General features: G+C 34.2%; 1 long non-coding RNA gene across 2 annotated transcripts; it reads right to left on the reverse strand.

Annotated features, from left to right (window-relative positions):
- Positions 3,126 to 6,763, reverse strand: LOC110402038. Of its 2 annotated transcripts, none has more exons than XR_002440836.1 (3): positions 6,675 to 6,763; positions 5,178 to 5,277; positions 3,126 to 3,680 (listed from the first exon to the last, which is right to left on the reverse strand). It is a non-coding gene; the product is annotated as an uncharacterized LOC110402038 (long non-coding RNA). The 2 variants fall into 2 exon arrangements; XR_002440835.1 differs by lacking the exon at positions 3,126 to 3,680 and adding an exon at positions 4,214 to 4,331.

Below are 7,033 nucleotides of genomic sequence, written 5' to 3' on the forward strand. Positions count from 1 at the left end.
TTACAGAAAGTAAAATGCACAAAACATCATCATACATTGACCCAGACACCCCGCCCCCACCCCAAAAATTATAACTCAGCCAAATATCCTAACTATTTTTTTTCCTGGCTTGTCACCTGTGTTTATACATACAAACCAAAAATCATGTTTTATGTTATAACATATGTTATAACACTATTATTATGCGTTACAAGCAGATCTTTAACTGAGAAACATGAGAAAACTTTAGTCAGCTAGGGATCCTGCAGGGTAAAGAGGAAGAGAAGCATTTTACATTGATTCAGAGGCTTCAGTCCTTACCCTGAATTATAAGGACCGCATCATTCACATGCCTTTTCCAGAGACCAAGGTCCCCAAGGCTGTTCTCAGACCTGTATCTATGAGTACTAATCCGAGATGATCCAGCTGTTTATTTTACTGACTGAAGTAATAAATAATTACCAGCAGACATTAAAATATAAATACAATGCCAACACTTCTTAACTGATAGACTTTGTAAAAACAGCTTGTGCTGTTGGAATGATGTAGAAACAGTAAACCTGTGTGTGCTTTGGTTATCCAGTCCTATACAAAAACACTGCTGGAGTTCCTGATACTCCACATATTCTATGGGATTTCACAGCAATCTTTTGCATAAGCTACTGATAATGTTGGTTTTATACAATCCTCAAAGTGTGATAATGCTGTGGTGGAATTGCTTTCTAACACAGATAATTTGGTAAGTGACAAAAGAAGACTATCACAATAAAAATGAGACATAGTAAGTATTAAATCTTCCTTATCCGTTGTTGTTGTTGTTATATTTTCATTTTTAGCTATTTTGAGGTGGCAAAACATGCAGCATTGATTTCTTCTCTATATTCATAAATGAAAAACGTATTCAATTTCTAACAACTTTGTGGTTGTTAGACGTTTTTCAGCCTCCATCTTCCACATTTTCTTTCCTCTTCATTCATCTGGACACAAGAAAACATACAGTTTAAGAATATCTGAGCTGAATGAGATTAGTGTCTGTAATTGAGACAGTTTTGCTTGTGTACAGAATAAGACTTCTTAAACTTTTCATGAAAGAAGTGCAAGGCATATCATACCGTTTTCAAGGTCTCCTTAATTTTACTTTAAGAATGAGAAAATAATAATAGTAAGTAAAATCTCCGTGTAAAAGTAGCATTCATTTTCAGGAAACTTAATTATAGCCTACTAAATGGCAGCTGTTTCTTGCAGCATATGCAGAGAATATTTCCTTGTTTATGGACTCTTACGCAAAATAAACCCAAACATATATTCTTTCTCTAGGTAAACAACTAAGTTAAACTGACAGCAAGTTGCTGCAGAGAAAATCTTGTGGACATATTTTATTTCTACCTCAGAGTTTCTGTTTATCTTAACACATTCTGCTAAAAAGAAGTATTCTATATTAGTTTACATTGTCTTTTTTGCAATGCCTTTCAGGATAGCAGTTATACTGATTACTGTGATAGCTAATGACAAGAAAATAGAGATAGAAGTTAGGTTTGAGACAAGAACAGTTAATCAAAAATATAAAACCTTCAGTTTACGTTTGCTAGCTAGATTGGGTGGAGACTGGATTTTCTATGAAAGTGACAATGTTTTCCTTTTGAAAAAAAAACAGTTGTAGTTGGATAGATATTTAATTATATTTATTAAAGTAAAACCTTCTGTTTTTGGCAAAATTTTATATAACATGAAATTTCAACAAAAAATGAAGTTTCCTCAGAAATATAATGTTTAATTACAAAAATACCTTATTAAAAATGATGATCTTACAAAATATTTATAAATTTGTATTAAATTTATTGAAGTTAACTGATTCTCAGGACCATCACTTTCCAAATGAAAGCCATTTCTTCAGTTGCAGAACAGATGATCAGTTCTATGTTTAATTGTTATTCACTTTTCTGTAGTTTGCTTCTGGCTGAAAAGCTTAGAGTACTCTGAAGCAATTATGGTTATCAACACTAAGTAATGCTGTAATTATTTCGTAATTGATAAATGAGCCTTCTTTAACTGGCAAAATAATAATACTACATACCATCTAGAATTAATATCACTACTGTTTTCTAATATACATATATTTCCCAGTTGTTTTTCCAGGTATATGAACAAATTTGGGTTCTTGTGTAGCTAGCATACAATGTTGGGAATTCTATGTTACTTGAGAATTACATTCATACATTTTGCTTATTGCTTTTTGTTGTTGTTTTTTTCCCCCTTGGTTCATTAAAAATTAATATTTTATGGGTAAAAAATAGAATTTCTAGGTTTTTGTTCTTATTTTGAAGAGAAAGGATTTGGAAATATGAGATTTTACTTGAGAGGAAAAGCAGCTTATTCGGCATTCTTTGTCATGGTTTTATGATTTTCGGTTATTGGTACTCCACATCATAACATCATGTAGTGAATGTACCTGGTCCTCAGAAGAGAAGGACTACTACAGTCCCCACGGTACTTTGCTCCTCTGTTACCATTTTCCAGCCGGAGGGAAAAGATAAAAGCTCGCAGTATAAAAACTTGCAGATCACGAGAGCTCGTCCCTTTTTCCGCCGTCTCTCGTCTTGGCAGCACCTCGCTCTCCAGCCATCTTATCGTCGGTAGTAGAGTAAGGCCTACCTTGATTTTGGGACATTCTCTCTCTCTGCATTGGATTTATCAGCTTAAATTGTAATTATATTGTATTATAGTGTGTTGTTTTGCATTCCGAGATCTTATTTAGTAAATTAGTTTGTTTCTCCTCAGATTGTTGCCGCTGTTCTTTGCTCTCAGGGCCATCTCCTTACCCTTTTCCCCTTTTTCCTTTTCCCGGGGCATGGGCCCGTGGATCCCCCGTCCCCTTCGTCACGGAACCGGGCCTAACGCCCGTAAACCATTGACANATCTTATTTAGTAAATTAGTTTGTTTCTCCTCAGATTGTTGCCGCTGTTCTTTGCTCTCAGGGCCATCTCCTTACCCTTATCCCTTTTCCCGGGGCGTGGACCCGTGGATCCCCGTCCCCTTTGTCACGGAACCAGGCCGAACGCCCATAAACTGTTGACATTTTTTGGTGGAGAATGCGGGCAGTAAGTCTGTGTATATATAGGTATACATTTCTGTGTGTGTAATGCATGTTAATTATTGTTTGTTTGCATATGTATATTGACATGATGTAGTGATATGGAATAAGGGGTGGAAATGGTTCCCTCACCGGGAATCGAAGCCGGGCCGCGGCGGTGAGAGTGCCGAATCCTAACCACTAGACCAGAATTTCTAGGTTTTTGTTCTTATTTTGAAGAGAAAGGATTTGGAAATATGAGATTTTACTTGAGAGGAAAAGCAGCTTATTCAGCATTCTTAATTTTCCTTTAGAGTTCATTTGAAGAGAAGAAGCTGTGTTAGCAACTTAGAAGTTTATCTTCTTCTTGCAAATGGAATGAGATGTTGACAGTTGTTCCTAGAAAAGAGGCATAGTTATTATTTGCTGTGTGTGCAATCAGAAATTGCACTGCAGTCTGTTTTGCCATCTTGTTTCAGTACTGTATAAAGTATGTATATATTGTACTGTGTTGCCAGCAAGTCAAGGGAGGTGATCATTCCTCTCTGCATTAGTAGGACTGCATCTGGAGCACTGTGCTCACTTCTGGGCTTCCCAGTCCAAGAAAGACATGGAGCCACTGAATAGAGCCTGGTGAAGAGACAGAGAAAGTTTTATGGGACTAGAGCATCTCTCAAAACTTCTGAATATCTTCAGAGTTCAAGGTTTTTTTGATTTTGTTGGACTTAGTATATATCTTCATTTTCAGAAAAAAAATTGAGGAAAGCTTTGAAAACATGCACTCATGTAAATATGATTCATTTAACAATCAGAATAGATAAGAAGACAGCCTGGTGTGAAAACATGACTGCACAGCAGGATATTTTCCCCACAAACATATATTTGTATTTTGTAACTGCTTTAAAAAAAAACTTTCATAAAATACAGGCATGCCATTAAAATGTATTAGGTGGTCCATTTACACCAGCTTATTTTTGTTGTCATTCAAAATCTATTGCGTCAAATAAATTTCTGGCTGATCATCCTAGCAGGTTCTTGAAGTATTCATAAGGGTTGCAAGGCAAATTGGATTCCTCTGCAATATATTAACCCACAAACCCTGAATAAAATTAATGACAGCTAAACGTTCCAAAAGCTCCTACCTCCAAAAATTCAATGCCTCCCAGAACTTTTTGCCTTTTTTTTTTTTTTTATCATCTGTGTGACCTACTTTCTTCTTCTTAGCTACATCTTATTCTGTTACTGGGGACCGGAGGTTATACAGCATAGGAACTCTCTGCTCTATTTAAGACCAAAAAAAAACAAAAACAAAAACAAAAAAAAAACTGTTGAATTCAATGTCACAGCAGAGTTTTATAGTAGAGAGGAATTGCCTTGATAAATGGCCCTGACATTAATGTTTTCATGACTCTACCTTCAATGTTATTGCATCACAGTGCAGAGTGCAAAAGTAAGGCCACTGCTACCTTCTGACAGCATATTAAGCTGAAGCTCCTTCTATTTCTATATCCCATAGGAACAATAAATGGAGAAAATAACACATTTACAAACTGATAAAACCCAGCAAAGCTAATAAAATCAGACACTTTATAGCTTGGCTAATAGAGTCCTTTGAAGGGCATCAAATAACACATCATGTACTGCTCTGGAGGAAATCAATTTTGGTACAGCAATATTCTGAAATATGTGTTTGTATAGGCAGGAGATACTAAAGCTAATCAAATAATAATAGAAAAATTTTAATTAATGCACTGTTTGTTAATATGCATGTATTTGGCTTTGATAGGAGCAGCAATAACCTATAGAATAGTTCCAATTTCAATGAGAATGTTCTTTAAAATTTTACAAATATTTCAAGTGTTACACTCTCCTGCCTAACATTTTGTCTAACAGCCTATTAGAAGGGCATTGTGATATTTTTGTTAATGCCACACAACTGTGACAATAACAAAATTTTTCAATTTTTCTGGGTCCAGAAATTAATGCAAATCGTTTCATATTCTGATACTACATTCTATGCAGCCATAAAAAGATATGGGTTGTCTTTGTTGGTACATTGTAGTTTAAAATAATACTACAATTCCACTTTTCTTTTGATATGACAAAGCTTGATTTCACCATGCTTACCTGAAGTAACAAGCATCATTTCTAGTCTATGTTGATGTATAGCTACTTGTTCTAGCTACCTTGATCCCAGACCAGTTCTACCATTTTAACAGTGTTTGATCTGTAAGGAGTCCAAAAACAAACTTGTTAAGTAGTATTGAAATGTGCTGTAGAGTGCCTTGAAAGGCAATAACACTTATTTGTGCTCTGATTTTATCAGGTCTGACAAGCTAATCAAGGTTAGGGCTGGATACTAATAACAGAGAGATTTCCAAGGACAAACTAGACAAACTAGACTGAGAAAGAAAGGTTGTACTCTTCCAGTTTTGTCATTATCTGAAAGATTCTGAAGGGAATTTTAGTCTGGTTTACAGGCCTTTTTGATTTTTTAAGTCACAAAAAGCTAAAAAGTGAGACCCATTTACTATAATTGCTAAAAAATAACACACAGTATCAAAACCTAAAAACAGATAGTACATGCTCTTGCTCCAAGGAACTTAAAGCAGAAAGGCACAGTAGTAGGTCGTAGAGCACAATAAATTATTATTATTATTATTATTATTATTTTTAAAGCAACAACACAAGAGACTGTGAATAATGTAAATGAAAACCATTAAGGCGATATTAAGTTTTTATAAGTAATTGGCTGTTAATGCTTTCAGGTATAGTCTTTAACTTACACTGAGCTTTAGTGCAATTACTGATTGATGTCATTTACCATTTATATTTTGTCTTTGAAATTGATTCACATCTTAGGTATGTGAAATAATTTTTACTAATAGGAAATTTGAAAACTCCGAAGAGCTTTCAGAATTTAAAAATTCTAACCAAATTTTTGTAAAGTTATAGTTTTTTGAATACTGAATTACAGGACATACTTTTCTAAAAATCTACTCTCCATCTAGCAAAATAAGGGTGCACTATGCTGTCAGTTTAAGTAGTAGGTTGAGCTAAAACAAAACTGATTGTTTTGAAAAATTCCTAAGAATATTACAATGCATACTATAAACAATACAATTTGCAATAATTATGATTCATCTATAAGAAGGCTAAAAGATATTATTCAAATATCTTTGAAAAACATTTAACCATGCCATATGCATGGTAGAAATCTGCTCATGTAATTTTCTGTATGAGAGAACTTCTTGGTATTGGACAGAAGTGACCAGATGACAGTAGTATTTCACTCAGTGATGTCAGATAAAATTTTACCAGAACATTAAAAAAGTACTTTTATTAGCTGTGATATACCTAAATTGTCATATTTCAATGTGACTGGGCTGTCATATTTCCAACCAATATACATTTTACCTCAGCTTTCAAAATGAGCCTACAAAATTGGTGCTGTAATTGTTTGGGATTACACATAGTAATCTCAGGGTCTGTGGTAGCATAAATATCTCAGAACATTTTCTGACTAGTAGAAACTCTTCTGAGAATACAAATGGTTCTTGTTACAATGCTTCTTTTAAAAAATAAATATTTTTAAAATAAAAAAAATGTCAAACTACTTCTTACTTTTGAGGTGTTTATTTTTTTTTCACCTTTTGAGCTCTTCCAATATATGGAGCAGTGGAGCAGCTACCATAGTTAAACAGCTGGATTTGTCACGTGATTGAAATTGTTCTGGAATATTTTTATGAGATCACAGCATACTTTGTTTTACCAGAAAGACTTCTGCATGCTCTATGATTCCATAATTTGAGGTCAGTGTAGTTCTTTAATAGTTGATCAAAATAATATGATATGTCTTGGAAGTCAAGAATAAGCATTTCAGGAATGTTATTTATCCCATCTAAGCATATGCCTGCTATATTTTCAGTCATGCTAATTAAATGTTGATGTATGCTATACTGATATGCTATGTATGCTATGAC

Source organism: Numida meleagris, chromosome 6 (assembly GCF_002078875.1).
Source record: "Numida meleagris isolate 19003 breed g44 Domestic line chromosome 6, NumMel1.0, whole genome shotgun sequence".
Classification (NCBI taxonomy): domain Eukaryota; kingdom Metazoa; phylum Chordata; class Aves; order Galliformes; family Numididae; genus Numida; species Numida meleagris.